The sequence below is a fragment of the Schistocerca americana genome, unplaced genomic scaffold, assembly GCF_021461395.2.
Source record: "Schistocerca americana isolate TAMUIC-IGC-003095 unplaced genomic scaffold, iqSchAmer2.1 HiC_scaffold_78, whole genome shotgun sequence".
NCBI lineage: Eukaryota > Metazoa > Arthropoda > Insecta > Orthoptera > Acrididae > Schistocerca > Schistocerca americana.
The window spans coordinates 376741-379431 of NW_025726544.1; positions in this window are offsets into that span (position 1 = coordinate 376741).

The window sequence follows — 2691 nt, forward strand, 5'->3', positions numbered from 1 at the left end:
GGGTTTGGCGCTTGACTCCGTCGTCCCCACCCCCCGTCGTCGTCTAGTGGCGCGCAAGAGACGCGCGGCCCAAAACGGCCCTTCTCAGGGCCATCAAAGCACGTCGGGGAAGGTTTTGATTGTCGTGTTGCGTTTGGTGTGGGTGTCTGTCTGGCGTTTCTGTATGCCCGTGGGGATGCTGTTTGCGTGCCGTGGTGGTTGGATTGCGGGGGTCGGTGGCGGGTGTGGGCGGCGGTAGCGGTAAGCGGTGTTGTTGTTGTTGTTGTTGTCGTGGTTGATTGTCGCCGTGTTTGTGGCGGCGGCCGACGGTTGGTTTTCTGTCACGTTGTTTTGTTTGAATACGTTGGTTGGCTTGCCTGCGTTCGTTCTTCTCGGATGTCTGTCTTGTCGAGTCGTGTCTGGTCTTTGTTTTGTTTTGTTCCTTTGTGTGTGTGTGTGTTATGTTTTGCAACGGGGGGCACGTTGAGATGCGGAAGGAGTCGGCGGGGATTTCGGTGGCGTGTAGAGCGAGCGAGCGCGCCTGCCTGGCCGTTGGCCGTCGGAGTGGAGTGCGGGTTTTTTTTTTTTTTGTTTTCGAAACGAAAGCGGCGGCCGGCCAGCCACCCGTGCGGTGTGACGTCGGCCGTTGGGTATTGTGCGCTTTGAGCGCCGGGGAGGGATGATGTGTGATTGTTGCGCGCTGCTAGCAGGCAGGCAGAGTGAGCGGGTGTGGCGGACGGACGGGGAAGTGGTGGTTTTTGTTTTTGGGTTGCGGGGCGAGAGGCAGGCGACCGACAAAGTTTGCTCGCGACGGAGAGATGTTAGTGGCCCTGAAAAGGGCCGTTTTTGTTTGTGCGGTGCGGTGCCGCGGCGCGGTTTAGGCGCGCTCGCCGCGGATGCGGCGCGCGAGCTGGATGTCCTTGGGCATGATGGTGACGCGCTTGGCGTGGATTGCGCACAGGTTGGTGTCTTCGAAGAGGCCGACGAGGTAGGCCTCGCTGGCCTCCTGCAGGGCCATGACTGCGGAGCTCTGGAAGCGCAGGTCGGTCTTGAAGTCCTGGGCGATCTCGCGCACTAGGCGCTGGAATGGCAGCTTGCGGATGAGCAGCTCTGTGCTCTTCTGGTAGCGCCTGATTTCTCGCAGGGCGACGGTGCCCGGCCTGTAGCGGTGGGGCTTCTTGACGCCTCCGGTGGCGGGCGCGCTCTTCCTCGCCGCCTTGGTGGCGAGCTGTTTGCGCGGCGCCTTTCCGCCGGTGGACTTGCGGGCCGTTTGCTTTGTGCGGGCCATGGCGGTAGCGGTAGCGGAGCGGCGTGCGTGGAGGTTAGGTGCGGCGCGGCGTCCGGTGCTGCCTTGACAACGGGCCCGCGCGCAGACGCAGACGCACATGACTGAGGGCTGAACCCTCTGCTGGGGACGAAGTTCTAGCGCGTGCTGCGCTTCTCCTTCTTGCTTGGTGTGGTGAGGATGAGTGATGACGTGATGGTTGTGGCTGTGACTTGACATTTGTGCTGGATATTTTTTTTTTTTTTTTTTTATTTTTTTTTTTTTTTTGTAAAGAAAGATGAAAGGATAGTTAGAGGGACAGTGAGAGAAAAGGAAAACGAACGGCCCAATTGACTGGCCGGTAATTACGATTAGTTACAGAAGAAAGGACAGAAGGAGGAATAGTGAGAGTGAGTGAAAGCGAACGGCCATTATCCTGGCCTCTTCTGCTTCGTAGCGGCGACGCGATGGCGGCGGCAGGCACTCTTGACATGGCGAATTGGGGGGAGGGGGAAAGAGAAAGAAGTCAGAGGGTGACAGTTGAAGAAGTGGAAAAAAGAAGGGCCTATCATGATTAGGCCAACATTGGGGGTAGTGGGGGGGGGAAGGGGGAGGCGTGTTGGGGGAGCGAATGACATGGCATGTGGGGGGGAATAATCTATGACGTGAGGGAGGTAGTCGGCATGAGATAAGGGGCCTGGTGCAGGCGAGGTCACGGGGGGCGAAATAAAAGGTCGGGCCATCGAGTGGTGGCTAGTCGGTGAACACGGGTGCCCAGGGAAAGGATTAAGGGATTAGGAGAGTGACGAGTTTTGTGGTAAAAGGAGTGGGCGGCGGAGAGGATGCGGGTACGAAGGAGCGGCACTTCAGCCAGGAGGTGGAGCTCGCGGGTTGGGAAGTCGAAGGGGAGGCGGAGGGCACGCCGGAGAGCCCGGTTCTGGACGGTTTGGAGTCGGCGGAGGTGGGTGGGGGCAGCATTGCCCCACACCACCACCGCGTATTCAAGGATGGGGCGAACAAGGGAGGTGTACAGTCTAACAGCAAGGTGCGTGGGGAGGGAAGAGGTTGGGTTGATGAGAGGGTAGAGCAGGCATAGCCGCCCCATTGCCTTACGACGCACCTCGTCGATGTGGGGGCGCCAGGTTAGGCGTTGGTCCAGGGTAACACCCAAGTACTTTGCAGTACGAGTCCAGGGGACTGGGGTACCAAGGACCGCCACCTGAGGGAGCCGAACGGGAATACGGCGTCGGCAGATGATAAGGGCTTGGGTCTTGGAGGGATTAAATGCCAGACGCCAGGTCCTAGCCCAGTCGGTTAGGGAATCTGTAGCCCCCTGGAGCCGCTGTTGAAGAACTGCCGCACTCCGAGAACGAGAGAAGAGTGCAGTGTCATCTGCGTAGAGAGCTAAATGTACCCTCGGCGCAGAGGGCAGATCAGCTGTGAAGAGG